At 47.9% G+C, this 17,886-nt stretch overlaps 1 long non-coding RNA gene across 2 annotated transcripts; it reads right to left on the bottom strand.

Annotated features, from left to right (window-relative positions):
- Positions 1–252: 252 nt before the first annotated feature.
- LOC128626071 (uncharacterized) lies at positions 253–15,228 on the bottom strand. Of its 2 annotated transcripts, none has more exons than XR_008389959.1 (3): positions 15,142–15,228; positions 9,111–9,300; positions 253–405 (listed from the first exon to the last, which is right to left on the bottom strand). It is a non-coding gene; the product is annotated as an uncharacterized LOC128626071 (long non-coding RNA). The 2 variants fall into 2 exon arrangements; XR_008389958.1 differs by lacking the exon at positions 253–405 and adding an exon at positions 6,228–6,589.
- Positions 15,229–17,886: the final 2,658 nt, after the last annotated feature.

The raw sequence follows: 17,886 nt of genomic DNA, 5'->3' as shown, positions 1-17,886 counted from the left end.
AGTAAGAAGCCCCAGGAACCCTGCAGGCTTCCTGTCCCTGTGTAATTGCCCTTCCTTTTCCTCCCAGCATCTTTGTCTGATGCAACCTGAGAGGAAATACAGATCACTGAAGTCTCCTCATCTAATCTTAATTCGCCACTCCTTCACTACACCTAAGTGTTTATGTAGGACACTACGCAACTCAAAGATAGATCCTCCCTGAGCTTATCTTAAGTGCAGCCGTCTCCCCATCTCGGATGTACCTGCAAGTTGAGATCTTCAGGTAAATCTATCATTTTGGGTCTCATTGAAGCCAATGCCTGCCTCCAGCACAGTCTATTTCCAGGTAACAGGTAGAAGGGCCAATTTCCTTGGTGTGGACTCTCACAGAGGATTACATTCTCCAGGCTTCCTCAGATCTTCTCCCTTAAGGGTGGTGCAGAGAAGGGAGGCAGGGTCGGTAACAAACAACCTTATTCCAGTTACTACCACTCCTTGGAAAACTACCCCCAAACTTAGTGACTTGAAACAGCAGCCACCTTTTTATATCTCATGATTTCATGGGTGAGATTTTATTGCTAGGAATTTGGGCAGAGCTCAGCAGAGCAATTCCTGGGTCTCCTGAGGCAGACAAGAGGTCACTCCATGGTAATTCGGCAGAAAGACAGCCTCACAGTCATGTCCGGCACCTTGGCCAGAATGGTTGGAAAGCTGGGCTCACCTGGGGCCGTCGCCCATGTGGCCAGTGTGGCCTGGCCAACTCAGGAGATCTGGACTCCTCACCCTGAAGTGCCTCTTCCAGCCACGTGGCTTTTTTTTTTTTTTGACTCAGCCTCAGAATTCTTGAAGCATCACTCCACCACACTCTATTGGCCAAAACAGTCACAAACATGCCCAGATTCAAGGGACGGGGACGCGGATCCCACCTGCTCACGTGAAGTACATCAAAAAAGAAAGAAAGAAACTACAAAAAGCCTCCACCGTTCTTAAGAACTGCTCCCTCAGAACCTGGGCTCCCTGGTCTTCCCGATGACTGAAGAGTCAAAGGCTACCTATGCCCTGTCTCGCTTCAAAGGATGCTTCATGGAAGTGCACCCACCTCTCACCCAGCCAGTACCTATAACAGCAAGGTATGTGTCACCAGTTACTTGTACCACACTCTTCCTCAGAAGGGCAGTTTGGCAAAACTTATTTAAACTCCTCTAGACACATGTTAATGAAATCAGTCTTCTCTATTCCCCACATTAAAAACCTAAGTGATTTCCCACCACACAGAGACTATTTTGCAGAAATAGTCCTATTGTAGAAACTTCTTACTGCAAACTAATAGGCCCTAGCTGGCCTGACTCCACCACCTCTCTGAGCCTTCATTCCTTGTTTCTCTGTCACACTCATCCTCCACAGCCACACTGGCCTTTCTTTTCTCCAGCTCACCAGCCTTATCCTCACCTCAGTGTAGGAGACCGTTCTGCGTGGCGTGGGCCCAGCCCCCAGTGGCAAACATTTACTGCAAAGTAACTTCCTAAAATCCATGCTAAACCTTCCAAGGACGAGTATAACCGGTTCAACCACTTTTTCCCTTTTCATTTGCAAATATCCTTCTTCTGTGATGTGATTAGTGGCAGTGGCTCCTTTGTTTTCTGTAAAAGGTAACCACCTAAAACAACCCGTGCATGAGGACCATTATGTAATGTGCTGAGAAACCCAGTAAAGGCCGGTCACAGCAAGGGCCAAGCCTTTTGCTCCCCTTGAGAGAAAAGCCATGCTGTCCCTTTTCCTCCACAGGACTTGGTAGTCCGTGTGAATGTCTCCTTTCATCCATAATGACGTGGACACTGCGGGCCCGTGTCTGCATCACCTCAGGGCCATTGCACTTCCTTGGCACACGAGAATGTCTGCCCTCTTCCTCACCTGTCCATTTCTTTTGAATCATCAGTTTCATCCCACGTGTCCTGAACTCAGATCTCTCCCCACCACCTATTTACTCCTTATCACATCACTCTAGTCACACAGTCATCTAAAATGATGTCAGTAATTAATGTTAACTGACATTAAGAGCCGTTTGCCTATATTCTTTGCACCCAGCTCAGTTCCTGACACGTGGACAGCACTCTCTAAAACAGGTTGTGTGAATGAATAAAAAGGAAGTGAATGTTATTCCCCTGGCTTCTCAACCCCACTGGCAGGACACCAGCTCCTTTGGGCTCAGTAGAAAGTTCCACACAACTGGATCAGAGCCCTCCATCCCCAAAACCACTTGGAGGGAGTTACAGTCACCACAGCTCACCCTTACTGCCATGCCTAGAGTCAGATATCTGGGGCACTTGGTAATGCTTTTCTGTGGTCCCCAAGGAACAAGATCCAGATGCAATCTTGGGAAAAGTCTGAGTGTCCAATAGCACTCCGAAGTAAGTATTCGCCATAAGCTAATAGTAAACCTGGCCTTTGCTGAGAACCTATTAGCCTCTGGCCACTCTGGGAATATGCTTCCTGTATATCTAGGCTGATTCCTCTGGTCACTTCACATTCCCAAATCTCACCTTCCTTTCTTCCCTGAACCAGCTCAAACTCCAACTCCTCCAGAATAGAAAGCATTCTCTCCTTTCTGCAAAGCATAACAGATACAAGCCATTGATTAATCAATCACATGATGCTCATTGGTTTCAAATTATTTAAATCTTTCATTGCTGTTCACATCTTTACATGCTGAGGTCCTAACTGCTTGGCTAGACTAAGTCTCCTTGTGAGCATCACAACTGGGCCTTCCGTAGAGTGGGTGCTTGGGTCATCCTCCCGAAATGCTACCTGGGATTCACCTAGTAAGTTTTAGATACCACTGGACAAATAGCCTTAGTAAAATTTAGAGTCCATTAAAGCTTCAAGGTCTAATCAGAAGAGATTATCTTTAAATAACAGGTCCCCTGTGGACAGCTCCAATGACCCCAACCGTTTATCTTAAGTAGCTAGCCCCTCTCTAAAATTCATCCTCAGAGAAGAGTGGGGGGAAATGTGTTATATTCCACAGTAATTTCTTGACTCTAGGACTTACACTTATCTGATTTTAAAAAGTAAAGCTAAACAGGTTCATATGATTGAGTGAAGCAAAGAGTTCATAGCATCCAACAGTCTGACTCTATAAAAAGAAATACTGATGACCCCAAGTGGAGAATCTAACAGCCAGACTGGCAGCTGACAACTCAAGAAAGAAGTGTCAACCTCGGGGAGCTTCTGGGGCCTACAGCCACACACGGCTGCTCCCCTACAGGAAGATCCCTCTCTAAGGAAAAGAGGTTTAATAGGTAACAGGAGTGTTGTTGGCTGTTCTGAGGCAAAATCTGGCTGGTAGAACTGGAGCAATTGCCTCTGAATATAACTGGTTTTATTTGAAGTATTTTTTTCAGATGTGTTTTAAAATTTTTGGAACAGCAACTAAACTCAGTGCCATCTTTCTTTGAGTATTGTTTGCCCAGCATCACAGCAACTCATTCTAAGCCACCCCTAGATGATTCTCAGAATTAATCATGGTCAGAATCCTACTGAGCGGGCTGTGGTCACAAGCCAGGAGCCTGTATTATAGACACCCTGCAGACTAGGATTCATCAAACCTTTCTGAATATTCGCAGCTAACGAGGAAAGTCTTCTGCTCTTATACATACATATCTTCTGGGGCCTCTGGCGTATCATACTTCTCTTCGGTACTTTTAAGCGAAGGAGAACCACTTTGGAAATGAGCCCCAGCATCTGTGCCCTTGCCTGCACCATCAGCAAGCTGCAGGCTCTGCGGTAGACATATGCTCTTTCCCAATCCAAAAATACCAGTGGGCACAGATAACAGCCGTCTGCAAGGAAAGCCTGCTCTCTCTAGCCAAGGAACAGAAAAGGGGCAGCTTGTGAAGGCAGAAAACATTTAGACAACAACAGCTCTCCTCCAGCCAAACACACAGAACAAAATGGAAACTGCAAACTCTTATCCTAGCAAAGGCTGAGCAGCCTAGGCTTCCAGTCTCACTAAACTACAACAAGGCACCCACCCCTCTCACCAGGGTGGGTCAGAGAAGGCCAAATGGGGAGCCAGAACTTTCAACCCAATGGAAGCACAAGCCTCTCCCCGACTCCACCCCCCACGCCCCACACAATGTCAGCAGAGACCATGCCAGGAACCTGGACATCCCCCCACCCCCCACATGCAGTAACAAGGTAACTCCTCTTCCTCACTGGGGTAGCATCAGGAGCCCCCTGCAGAATCAGGGCCTACCACCACTCAGCAGTAATAAGGCCACATCCACATGGTCATGGAGGCTGTGTGGGGAGCAGCATCAAGGCAACCCTCCCTGTCCCAGCCAGGGTGGTATCAGTGAAGGCTAGTGGGGAGCTTCAATTTTGAAATTTAGATGTTATTTATTCTGCAAGAGACTCTGTGGCCTCAGCTTGTGAGCACGGGCCTGAGGGTGGCAGACAGCAGAGTGGCCCTTACCAGGCCACTATTTTCTCATGATGAGTCTGCCCCACTGTCTTATAAGACCTCATTCATGTGGCTGGAATAGCCTTAAATGACAGCCACAACTGCAAAAATAATTCTAATTGTGACCTGGATTTTAGAACCTGTCCACTTTAGTGAGACCATTGTCAGGGTCTCAGTTTTCTATTTCTCCAGCCGAGACCTCTATTTCACCAAATCCGACATTTACCAAATCCAAAATCAATGCCTATTGGTCCCCATGGCATTGAGATTTTAAGTATGATGGAAACCACTGCAGGGTTCTAGGTATGTGTTGGGGTGTCAAATTTGATTTGTGGGTTTTAAGTTTCTCTCCTTTTACAGCACTGTGGATAATGGGTTTGGGAAAAGGGAGAGAGATAAGCAAGAGCCATAATCAGGTCATGGACAGGGTGGTTAAAAGAAGGTGACAGAATCAGAGGGAAGGAATCAGATTTTTTTTTTTATCCTCGCCCAAGGACATTTTTCACTGCTTTTAGAGAGAAAGGAAAGGGAAAAAGAGAGAGAGAGAATCATCAATTTGTTGCCTTCCATACACATGCAGACCAGGGATCTAACCCACAACTCAGGTTGGGGCCCTAACTGGGAATCAAACCAATCATCTTTTCATTATGGGACTACTCTCCAACCAACTGGGCCATGCCAGCCAGGCCTAGATCAGATTTTTGAGGCACGCTTTTGTGGTAGAACTAGAAACACTTAATGTTGGATTGGATATGGGGTATGAGAGAAAGTAAGGAGCCAGGTGTTTCTGGCCAAAGCAGCAGATGGGTGGGCAAACCACTAACTGGTCTGGGAAAGGCCGAGGAAAGAGTGAGATTGGAGGTGAGGAAGGAGTTGTGTTGTAGACATAGAAAGGCTGAGATGCTTTTTAAACATGTATATTTCACAGAGAAAATAGACAACGTCAATTGAGAGCTCCTTCATCTTCCTACCATCTAATCTAGAATCCAGAAGCACCTGTGCACACTTTCTGGCTGCCACTTCCTATTGCCATGAAGAAAGTTTCAGGTTTCAAAGACGAATCCCTCCACTTCCATTTTTCCCTTTATCTCCTTGCACCTGTTAAGGAACTTGCCCTTGGAAAACATTCTATTGTCGGTCTTTGGAACATGTTCTCCTGCCTGTCCTCTAATCACAGGCATCTTTCTCTGCATTTTGTGGCTTTCTCCACTGGATCTCTAAACCTGGGAGACCTTGAGGGCTACTTCTTGAATTTCTTCTCTTTCCCACTGTCTAGTGATATTATCCAGTTTCACCATTTTTAATGCTATTTATATCCTGGTGACTCTCAACTTCCTATCTCTATCCCCAATCTTCCTCCTGAACTCCAGACTCATCAGAGATCCAGCTGCCCGTTTGACATCTCTCCTTGGACGACTTGGGAAAGGGAGTAGAGGAGATTCGAGGCAGGGGTACTATATGAAATAGATGACTCTGGAAGGGGTAAGTTCACACACGAGCACAGCAGGATAGTTAGGCTTGATGTCCATCTAATGTTTAAAGTAAGGTCAGTCATCCCTACTTTGTCATTTTTCTCTAGCTGCACAGGGATAGGAATACAGACTGTGTTCAAGCAAGCTAAAGTTTTCAAGTAGAATATTACTGCTATGATTACGGCATGAAAAATCTTCCAAAGTCCAGTGACTTAAAAACATATACACGTATAAATTTTTAAAAGATTTTATTTATTTATTTTAGAGAGGGGAAGGTAGAGAGAAAATAGGGAAAGAAACATCGGTGTGGTTGCCCCACTCACACCCCCTACTGGGGACCTGGCCTACAACCCAGGCATGTGCCCTAGACTGGGAATCAAACCAGTGACCCTTTGGTTCATAGGCCAGTGCTCAATCCACTGACCCATACCAGCTAGGGCTATTCTTTTTTTTTTTTTTGCTTCACAGATTGGGAATTCAGGCAGGGCTCAGCTGGGTGATTCTTCTGCTCCTCGTGGCATGACAGAAATCACTCAGTGGTACTCAGCTGGCAAATAGGCTGGTCTGGAGCATCAAAGTCAGCTTCACTTGCACATCTGGCACCTAGGTGGAAGTGGCTGGAAGGCTGGATGCACTGAGACTGCTGATCCAGGAGCCTATACATGGTCCTCCATCACTGTAAGGAGGAGCATGGACATTTTAGGGTGATGCACTCCTTACTTGGTTGGCTGGCTTCCCCAGAGTGAGGAACCCAGAAGAATGAGAGGAGAGCTGCATGGTTGTCTCTAAGCCAGCCTTATAATTCACTCACTGCTACTTCCACTGCATTCTTTTACTTACAATCAAGTCACAGCCAGTTCATATTCAAGGACGGAGAGTTAGACTGCAGCTCTCAATGGAGATGACAAAGGCACATTGCAGTTGAGCCTGTGGAAGGGCCACACAGATTGGGAAACGTAGTCTTCCTCACAGAGCATTCCAGAGGGAGAGCAAGGATATGGTTTCTCGCATGACCAGGAAGTCCAAGTGAGTAAGGAGTTAAGTTGACCTCTGAGCAGACTTACTGATATGTGGAATATACAAGGATTAGAAGACTCGGTGAGACAGTCTTTAGCAGTTAGAAAACCAGAACAATGGGGAGGGCTTGCCAGAGAATGGGATGTTTGAAAATGAGATTTGATTAAAACCACTTCTGAATGACAATATCCAGGGTATGTGTGACCTTGGGAGTGGCTGCTTAAAATGAAGGGGAAAAAAGGGTTATTCGTGGAAAAATGTCAAATTCAAATAGTCAAAGGGTTGTATGGGTCATCTACATGGATATCGAAGTCCCTGAGAACGGGCCTGCACTGGGGTGGAGGGGCAGATTACAGGCCCAAGTCTGTACACAGTAGCAACCAGGAGGATAGGACTAGGAGTCCCCCTGCCCCAGTAAGAAGCCAGAAGGGGCATAGCTGCATGTCTTGATCTGCAAAGGAGCAGGACTCTGCATAAGAAGAGGGTTGCAGACATTGAGAAGCAGAAACAGAGTGAGGGAGCCACTGAGCTCCACCTCTCACCCTGAGGGCTGAAGTGTAAGAGAAAAATCTGCCTTTACAACAGCAAGTGAGGCGCTCTGCACTCAGTTCAGAGCAAACCAGCTCCCATAAAGGCCGGACCCCATGATGATGCTCAGAGAAGACTGGGGAAGTGGGGGATCAGCCCCTCACAGCACGGGAGAGTGAGGAAGACAAGGCCGGAAGCTGCGGAAGCTGAGAATGACTGAGGGGGCCAAGGTGCCTGAGGTGAACAGGAATATGAGGCCCACCGTGGGTCTGGGAGGGAGATGAGAAAGTCGAACTTGCAGCCCTGAATGTTTTCTCTGAGGACCTCTGCGTTTTCTCTAGGCCGTGTAGAAGTGGTTCGATAGGGTGGGGGACACCTCGGGCCTCACTCTTGGGAGGAGGGAAGAACTCCTGAACTGTCACCTTCTCCCTGCCCCATTCTCTTTTCTTCCCTGAGAAGAGCCAGCCCACCCTTCAGATAAGGAGGGCCCAGGCCTTGGGGGTCCTTAGTGATGGGCTCTGGGAGGGAGGGGGCGGGTGAGTGCAGCAGGATGGTGAGCAGCTTCCATTCTGCTGCGGCCGATTTGCTCTGAAAACATCCAAAAGCAAACATGTCATGCTTCAGCAAGGACTGATTTCATTCCTAAGATGCTCTTTTCTTATCTCTACGAGAGACTCACATTCCTTCAATTCATGTAATGTTGGCCATGTTTCTTATGGAATAATAAGCCTGGCATGATTTTGCTAAGGAAACACCCAATTGCCTCCCTGCCCTGGTTATACCACAAAGTGTCCTCATATTAACTGTCTGTTCATTCACTCACTCAGTCACTCACTGAGCACCTACTCAGTTTCCAGGCCCTCCCCTGTGCACTGGGGATACTGCAGAGGGCAAAATAGAAAGAAAATAAATCAGACTAAAATCTCTTCCCTGGTAGAATTTACATTCTAATGGAGGAAGGCAGAAAGCACTAAAAGGTAAAATAATACAATAAATACAATAAAATAGCAGAGAAACTACCATGTTAGCAGGTGACCACTGCTGGGGAGAAAAACACAGCTGGGAGGGGTCAGAAATATGGGGGCGGGGCAGGATTCTCAGGGAAGCCTTCGATGAGGGGAAGCTCTTGTGGCCACGCCTGAAGGACATGTCCATTGTGCCAGAGCATCTTGGTTTTGCTCCCACTGCAGCCTGACAGGAGGAGGAAGTGCCCATGCACCCAGCACCTCTGGCCTCTGAATCGAAACCTGGCTGAGCAGTAAACACAATGCCCTGCTTTCTGTATTACGGATTTACTACCTCAGACTTCTCTCCCTGCCCCAGGGCTCTGCTTCTCTACCTGCCCCTTTTCTACCAGCTGATCACTTCTCCACTTGTTTACATTGCTCTTGACCTCTGGGTGCACAAAGAGCACACTCATAACTGATATACGAACACAGGGTCTATGCAAGGATGAGAGTCAGAAAATCCTGGAGGGGTGTCCAACCTTTTGGCATCTCTGGGCAACACCAGAAGAATAAGTGTTGTCTTAGGCCACACATTAAATGCACAAACACTAACAAAAACTGATGAGCAAAAACAGGTCTTAAGTAAGCTTATGACTTTGTATTGGGCCACATTCATGGCCATCCTGGGCCACACACAGCCCATACCTGTGGGTTAGACACCGCTGTAGGAGGATTAAAGGTGCACCGAGTTGTCTCCTTCCTGCAGAAGCCTCCATCTGTAACTAACTTCCATTTTCTCAGGGTTATTCAGTGTCTCCCATCTTCCATTTTTTGTTCTCATGACCATCTGCTTTTCTTTTCTTCCTTCTCTCTGTGTCTCATAGACAACTGCTCACTGTAGGATAAGGGAGACAAGGTGACAACAATTTCACCTAGTGGCTGACACCTTTTCTGACATGCTAGAGAAGTCAATCCTACCTCCTTCTGTCCACCCCACCCCTGGAAAGCTAGAGGATGAGCAACCCCTCCCTACAGACCAGCAATAGTATTAACTCCAAGCAGAACCCTCGGTACTATTATATTTTACCAAAAAGATAGACCTTCCATTGCCAAAAAGAGCATCTTGTGTCAATCACTGACTTGAAGAAGCTGCCTCATATGAAGCCTGGCTAGCTCATCAGGGAGAAGAAAAGTTGCCAGAATGAAATGAGAACATATCAGAGGGAGCACAAACTATAAAGTGCACAGAGCAGCGCATGGAGCATGCTACCAGCTGGTGTCTTTAGCGTATTATAGACACACTGGTTCACGCACACACACACGTGTGGTTGCCTCTGGTCTGAGAGAAGAACAACTGAGAACAGAGATTGGTGAGTGGACGGGGGTAGAAAAATAACTTATTGTTCATTGTGTACCTTTTTCAATATCTTCTATTATTTTTAAATATTATATATTTTACCTATTAAAAACAAAAATGGAAGGGGGAAATAGATACAACTTTAAGTCCCTGAAAAAATTCACATGTATTTTCTGAGCTTCATACAAGAATAAGCACAGTGGGGGAATCTGCAATGCAACTCTCAGTCAAAGCTATGTCCCCCGTATCACCTCCGAATGTCACAGAATGAGCCAGGTGATGAGGAATATGGTACCACAATGGACCGATTCCAGCTTCCTGCCTTTGCTCCTCTGGAGGCAAATCTTGGTTTGTAGATAAATTACCTAAAATAAAATAATCGGCTCAAATATGAATTTACTTAGGATTTGAGCATGTCCTATGGAATAAGAAATCATTCACTGCCTACAAAAAGGACCTGTAGAGCCCTGGCTGGTGTAGCTCAGTGTATTGAGCATGGGCCTGCAAACCAAAGGATTACAGTTCGATTCCCAGTCAAGGCACATGACTGGGTTGCAGGCCAGTTCTAGCAGGGGACACATGAGAGGCAACCATACACTGATATTTCTCTCCCCCTCTCCTTCCCTTCTAAAGATAAATATATAAAATCTTTTTTAAAAAAGACCTGTAGAACAGAGTACCACTATGCTTGTTTTTTGTTCAAAATATCTAATGATGGCTTTGTCTCAAGCACCATAAATATTTAAATTCCCTAAGCCCTGCATTTGCATAGTTGTTTAAGTGGATTGTGACCCAGACAATGACCAGTGATTTCTTATTTCTCCCAGTCCATCTCTACCTCTTATTTCTTGTTAGAGCTGCTGGGCTATTTCTCACAATTAGCGTTTTCTTTTCATTCCCCAATAAATATGGCTTTGCATGTTCTATAATGAATAAAGACTTATACAACAATGAAACCTTCCCTTCAGCAAATCAATTCAAACTAAGGGGGGGTGGGGCATAAGACCTTTGCTTTGGTGCTATCTCAAGTAGCTCACCACTCACTCATCCAAGGACAAGCCAAGGACATAAAAGACAGGCGAAGCATCGAGTTGGAAGATGAGCCATTACAGGAGGAAACACATGAAAGCAAAATTCAGTGTCAGCGAACAACGTGAAAACAGACTTCAAATACCTGGAGGGCTGGTCCTGGCTTTGGACCCTCCACACACACACATACCACACACACACACCACACACACACACACACACATACACACACACACACACACCCCATACTATATTTGGTAAGCAGTGATTCACATCGCTTTCTGGAAGGTTTTTACTTGACTGGGGTGTTGGACAGATGGCCCCAGGGTATTCCAGCAGAGAGTGCTCCTGAGAGCTCAGGCTTTCCTTTGGGGGCCGTTTGGGGGACAAACAAGACTCTTGGGAATCTTGCAGCTCTTCCTCTGGAAGGACTTCGCCACCTTCTGCCCTTGCTTTCTTTTCTTCCAGCACATGTGCACAACACCAGAGTCACTTAACTTAAGCAATGGTAATTTACCCCAAATCCCAGGCAAGGGAGACCAAACCATAGACATAACCACCCCAAACCACAGATGTAAAATGATCCCTTCAAGTCAACTAAACTGGAAATGCCAGCCCCTGGGGGAGAGCAGTGAGAGGGAGGAAAGGAGAAAAGCAGCTGGTGCAGTTTTCCGCCACGTCAGACACAGGTTGTCTCAGACGGTAGGTCATTACATACAGGTGGACCCATGTCTACCACTCCCTGCTATGGGCCCTGTATTACTCTGCTGAAGTTAGACCACCTGCCCAGTTCAGGCCCTTTCTAAACTCTCACTTGGCTTATTGCATCACCTTTCTGTCTGGTCCACTGCCATGCGTGAGTCTGTATTCCAACACACCCTGCTAATACCTTACACGGCAAGGGGCAAACACAAGGCCTGGGGCCGAATCCGGCCCTCCGCCTTGTTTCTACCTGGCGGCAGCACCGAGCTCTCACTTAACTGTTAAGGAGTAGTTCCTTTTATTACATTCCGGTCCTAAAATTACATTCAGCCCTTTGAAGGCAACTGTGAGGCTGATGTGGCCCCCAGTGAACATGAGTTTGACACCCCTGCCTTACAGGGCAGCTTTAGCCTGTCCACTCCAGATATTCGGCCATCCCGCAAATCCTCGCCTGGCACTGAGCCTCCAATCACCCGCTCTGGGTCATCTCTGCCTCGCTCTCAAGCTACAGACTTCTGAGCTGATACCTCAATGACCAAAAAGAGTCAGTTACATGCACAGGCAGCAAGCATAAGCCAGACAGTGGCTAAAGCATGTGCAGAGTCCCTGAGACTGGAAAGACTTTGGGTAAAATCAAAGAACTGCAAGGGACCTGTGTTTCTGGAAGAAAAGGAGCCCAGCAGCTCACCCTGGGGCAAGAGCGTGAGCCTGGACCCAGCCCAAGCACGTCACAAAGAAGAGGTTAGCTCTCCTGTCACTGCAGGGCTCCTGGACAGAGTCCCATTTATGTCGGAAGATCCCAATGGCAGCTGCCAGGAAAATGGATCAGGTTGGTTTGGGGATGGGACAAGGGTGGAAGTGATGCTATTGTGACATCTGGGGTGAAGTGACACAGGCTTCACTTCACAGGTGAAGTGACATAGGACAGGTGATCCTGAAGGCAAAGAGCGGTGTACAGACTCAAGATACAGGACAGAGGCAGGTTGGAAAGGATTTACTGGTAGAGCAGATGTGTGAAAGGTAGGTTGGATGGAGGAGTGAGGTGGAGAAAACCAAGATTGACTTCCAGCTTTCTGCCTTGAGCAAAGGGAGAGTGTGGCAACTTTTACTGAGATTGTGAAAACTGGAAGAAAAGCAAGCTTTGGATTACAAATCACGAATTTGGTTTTGGACGTGGGAGGTTTGAGATGCTTGCAAAACACCCAAATGGGAATATCCAGAAGGCAGATGGATGTCCAGAAGTAGAGCTGGAGCTCTGGGGAAAGGGGTCTGGACTCTGCTGAATGTGTGGATGGTCTTTCAGGCCATGACGATGAGCCGAGCAGTTGGGGTGGCTTAGACGCTCAGACCTTCACCAGGTGCCTGGCCCGCAACTGAGCAGGCTGCTTGCCTGCCCTGGGTGCCCATGTCTCCAGGTGCCACCTAGGCTCACAGAAATCCCCCTCCCTCCCAGCAATTACTGAGAAATTGTACAAGCTGTCTTCCCCAACATGCTCCAGCTTCGTAAGAGGATGTGAAAGCAGATTGATTGTGAAACCCAAAGTACAAGAAAAGCCTGGTTGTAATGGGAAGAGTCCGATCTTACAAACCCAAAATGGTTCCCAGTTGTTGGCGTGATTTCTAGGTCCCTCTGCCCACACAGTAGGAGCCGCTATGGTGGCCAGTCAGCAGAGGGCCAGCCAGATCCAGCCAGGGGCAAATCTGATTATGTACCTAACAACATCTGATAGCAACACCAAACTTCCTGCCCCTCCTCCCCCAAATCTCTCCACACGCCCCAGTCCTCAGAAGAGACCCTGCATTACAATCACGAGCTCCAGCTAGAGAGGGCCCTTGGCTGAAAGCATGTGCTGAAAGCCAGCAGAGAGAGATTGATGTGCAGAGCTGGGCTGCCTGAGGCATGTGTTCGCCATCTGTCAGGCGGAGGGAGCCCTGCCAGCCCTACATGGTTATTCAGTATTAAAAGAATATTCTTGAGTTTGACTGACACCCTGGGCAGCCTTGGCCAAGATGGTTGGGCTCTGGGGTCCAGATGGGATGGAGGGGCCTCCGCTCTCCTGAGGAAGATGCCTCCGGAGGGCTGGGCCACCCAGGGGACACAGGCAGGCTCTCCCAGGCCTGGGAGGAGAGTGTGGCTTGGCCAGGGCCGGGCAGGCCTAGGCCTGAGCTGGGACTTTTATGTGTGGCTCATCTTCAAAGACAGGGTGGGACTGAAAGAAAATGTTCTTCACTCTGTATGCTCCTTTGGGGGGTAGTAATGCCAGGCTTGCAGGGTGCCTCCCACCACAGAAATAATCATCTTTAGGCTTTTCCTAAGAACTTGTATATATAGATGTGTGTTGCCCATTAATTTCAGGCCAGAGACCACGAGTGGACAGAAGGACCCTCCTCAGTGTTAGTCCTGCTGGCTCCATGGAATATCGGGCTTGCCCTCCTGACAGTGCCCCTCCTTCAGGGAGGGTCTGGTACTCACGTCCTATGGAACTTGGGACTGGTCAAGTAACCCACATTAGTCAGTGTAACGCAGGCAGACGTCAAATGTGCCCTCTCCAGGCAGAACCATTCAAAGCCAGCCTGTGGCTGTCTCTCTCTTCCCTCTGTCACCCCAGCAAGTTCCCGCCAGAGGGGCTCCTTGAGCCTGGACCCCAGAGCACACGTGGAGCAGGGCAGCGGCCAACCTGAGATAATGGCATAATGTGGATGAGAAACAAGCCTTTCTTTGTAAACCACTGAGATTTGGGGCTTGATTGTTTCTGTAGCAAATCCTAGCACTCCCGACATATACGGCCACTGGCCCACACCACTGCCATGCCCTTCACACACCCTGCAAGGTGTCAGAAGTTTCCACTGGGAGGTGTAAGAATGTCTTTGCAGCAACAAAATGCAGAGGGAAAACTGGAGGAAATTTAATGAAAGCCTGTCGCCCATTAGGTTTTTACAACTAAGAACAGCATCAGGCCTGAAACCACAAAAAAGTTGCTTAAGAGGCGTTGTGTCAGTAACAAAAGTAAATAAATGCTGGGAATCTAGACCAAAAAAGGCCTCACACTTCCCCACCCCTGATGCCAGAGGGTAAGGGTCTTGATTTAGAGCGAGGAGAGGGGGTTGGGCAGAACGTACTTGTGGGTTATGACGCATCCCTCCGCTTTACACGCGTGTGGGCTCTCTTGACATCTTTCAAACACTTTCATCCTGGTGTCTGATCTAATCTCGCTGGAGGTAGATTGGTAAAAATCAAACTCTTACAGCAGAGCCTATTTTGGTTAATGAAAAAGAATTCTGCTCCTTTGAACCAATGCCAAGCTTATCAGTGAGTCTTTCAAGAGGGAGAACTATTGCTCGCCTCTGCCTGTGGGCCCTGGTGGAGAACAGTGGGACTTGCCTGCAGCCAGAAAGGTTCCCAGTCAGTTACCAGGGCATTTCCAGTTTGGCCATGAAAAGTCAGGTATCTTCCTCCCAAGCGGTGCCCCTGAGACCCCCAGCAGGCTCTCCGAACTGAACTTCATGTTTCCCATTGCCGGTCGGTTACCGAGAGTGTGCCTCGGAACACCCATCAGAAAAGAGGCCCTGAAACCCTGCGCCGATTTCGGATTTAGCTAACAACTCAGTACTCCTAGCAGCTTAAAGTCTTGTGAACGGGCAACTCACATGCTGTGTACGCACACGAACGTGGGTACACTCCTTCTGCCACAGGGCGGGGCTCTTCCAGTGTGGTTCCGACTGGACACCGGGGCATCTGTCCCCCCAGCAGCAGTATTCTGTGCAAAGCAAGGGTGGCCCCTGTGAGCGGCAAGCGGCTCTGGAATGAGGAAATGTTTGCCTTGCCGCAAAATAACCATGGGGCAGCACGACTTTTCTACTTTTTCTTTCTTTCTCTTTCTTCCTTCCCTTGTCAGCGTCTGAGGCCATTCCGTGCCCTCCGTCCCATCCTTACCTTAGACGCGCACCGCACACACCCTCCTGCCTCCTCAGCTCGGAGCCACCCATGTCTTGTTATTTTTGCCACACTTTGAAGTACCTTAGACTGAAGCACAAATAAACAAAAGGATAGAAAAGGAAGTAACTTCTGAAACTTGGGGCAAGCAGGGTAGCAGCCTGCAGACAGGTTTTGAGAAGTTAAAGCCTCCCACAAGGCTTGTGTATCTTACGTTAGATGACGCAGCTGGGGCCTCCTTTGTAGTTTTTACTGAAAGGGGTCTCGGTCCTGAATTCCTCCCTCCGCACCTCCCGGCAGTGAAAGCAGTGGTTTCTTTAGCTCAAGGCGGGAGTCATCACTTCCCTCCACCTCCACCCTCCCTCAGGGCCTTCAGTCACTTTGCTAAGGGACAGAGCCAGGAGTGGGGCCAGCAGAAGGCACCCTATGATGGGGCCTGGTTTGGGGAGCCACCTGGATTAAGTGACCGTGGGCTCTGTCTTGGAGCAATGCTAGAAAACCTTCCCTTAAAATCGTCTAGACCTGCTGGTCTTGACATTCAGTCATGGAGAAGGATTATTCCTTTGGGGTTTCTGGGTTTTGCCATGCACTTAATCGCTGCAGCAGGAAAACTTGCAGTGGGTCAAAGCTCAAATCAAAGACACCTGCATTTCCAGGACACAGCCCACAAGCAGCGGTGGCGACAGGGCACTTTTGCCTGTGGTAGGGCCAGTGATGTGTTAGTCTTCCTATGCTCTGAGAGCAAAGAAGTTTAATGAGGAAGCTGGAGCTCCCACCACTCACTGTGAAGACTTTCTCACTGCCCACTCAGGTCTGACCCTTCCTCTTTCTGCTGGGCCGGGTGTCCTCTGGTCCACAGCCAACCTGCTCCGTGTCCGCAGACAAGCCTCCAGCCTCCCTAGGGGAGGGAGGTAGTTGCTGGGGTAAATAGGCAGCCTACCCAGACATATATCAACCCTTGGGTTTGGGTTCCACCTTTCATGGTACCTGGCGCCCTTGAGAACTGACAGACTCTGAGCGACAAGCAAGCCCTTTTCTCCCCTCTCTCCCCTCTTCCAACACTTAGAAGAGACATTTGGGGCCCTAGTCTGTCTGTTGCTACCTCCCTAGGGGCTCTCTGTCTTTCTTAGACTTCTCCACTCTCTCTCCCACTGCAGTGTTGCCCTTGTGTTTCCTTTATTGTCATCTTAGTGAGTTTTCTTGAAGGGACAGGAGATAAACACATGCGTCTAATCCACCATGTCTAATAAGAAGCCTTCTTTGTTTTTTGAATCAAATTCCAGTTCTCTATCCAGCTTTTATCCACCAACTGGCCACACTTACATACCACCCTTGCCTCCCATATGTATTCATACAGGCCTTTACATCTAAGTAAATGCCACGCCCACTCCCGATGTCATTCTTTTGTTCAGATTGCTTTCTTCACTTGGTATCACTTCCATATTTATTTTGAACTCGTCTGACCTCAAATATCACTCTCTTCCATTAAGCATTTGATGACTAGTTTAGCCCATATAACATTTGGTTCTCAAGTTCTTTGAACCTGTACCACTTGTACCATGTATTCAACCCTAGTTATTCATTCATTCACTCGTGCATGCATGCATTCGTTTCTTTTCTTATCATTTGAGAACTGGTTTCTAAAAGTTTTTAGCCAGTTCAGTAGGGACCGTAAAGCACCCCACATAACTGACACATGTGAGAAGAGTGTGTAAGGACAAGGAAAAGCCAGGGTGGAGACATAAAATGGGGAAAAAAGCACTCACTACCGTGTATTGAGTCCTATCCTCTCAAAGGAGCCATCTCAAAACTGGCTTTTCTGGCAGTCAGTGTGAATAGGGAAACTCAATCATTAATTTTAATATGAGCACCCAGCATGACAAAGTTCACCTTGAGAGCGAGCGTTCTGTTATCTCGGAAGACCTGAAGGTGGACTCCGAGGCATTATTGTGGGAGGGTCAGTCAGCTTTCGTAGCTAACATGGCAGAAGAAAACGACCACCTTTCTCCACCAAAGAATTCCTGACACTGCTGTTTCCGACAAGACGCCGGACCGCCAGGCCAGCCCAGGACGGCTTCTCCCTGGAGCACCAGCGGTGCCCCTTGGCCACGCTTTGGCCCTGACCTACAGCCTGGCAGGTCACTCTCACATGAAAGCCCGGTTTTCTCTGAATTTCAGCTGTAAAATGGAGATACACTTACTTTACCCACTACTCACAACTAAGTTTGAGATTCAACTGAGTTAACATTCAAATACTGTGAAACTTTTAAAATGCAAAGTATTATTATTTTCATATTGTCTATGATTTCTCTTGAAGTCTAATTAGCTTTGTGAGAAGCTGTACTTTCAAACTGACGAGGTGCAAGGCACCAACAAGGAGCAGAGGGGGCAAAATGCACCAGAGGCCACACAGTTTGACCTCCCGGCCGCTGCCCCTGTGGCTGATGGGGTGTGACACC

This window comes from Artibeus jamaicensis, unplaced genomic scaffold, assembly GCF_021234435.1.
Source record: "Artibeus jamaicensis isolate MK-2021 breed Jamaican fruit bat unplaced genomic scaffold, CSHL_Jam_final scaffold_1964, whole genome shotgun sequence".
In the NCBI taxonomy this organism is placed as follows: domain Eukaryota; kingdom Metazoa; phylum Chordata; class Mammalia; order Chiroptera; family Phyllostomidae; genus Artibeus; species Artibeus jamaicensis.
Note: the sequence above shows the minus strand (reverse complement) of the source record. Positions and strands in the feature narration are given on the sequence as shown.